Here is a 288-nt window from a genome sequence, read left to right as displayed (position 1 = left end):
AATAGATTGACGAGAGATTCTACCCATAATGCTTTGAGCTGATGATGAATCAGCAACAGTGAGATGTTATCGAGTCTCTTCATTACATTAATATGAACATCAGTCAGAATAAATGTGTGTAATGAATCCTCATCTAGACTGTAAAAAGTGTGCAGTTGTTGCTTTAAGGAGGTATTTCTGTCTGATACTACCTATAATTCTAATGTTGTTGTTATAACCTAGTTCAATCAAGATAACATAAAATGAGAGAATGTTATTTCAACTTAAATCTATTACATTGACCCAACA

The sequence above is a fragment of the Labeo rohita genome, chromosome 22 (assembly GCF_022985175.1).
Source record: "Labeo rohita strain BAU-BD-2019 chromosome 22, IGBB_LRoh.1.0, whole genome shotgun sequence".
Classification (NCBI taxonomy): domain Eukaryota; kingdom Metazoa; phylum Chordata; class Actinopteri; order Cypriniformes; family Cyprinidae; genus Labeo; species Labeo rohita.
The sequence above is the reverse complement of the archived record's forward strand: the minus strand, read 5'-3'. Positions refer to the sequence as shown.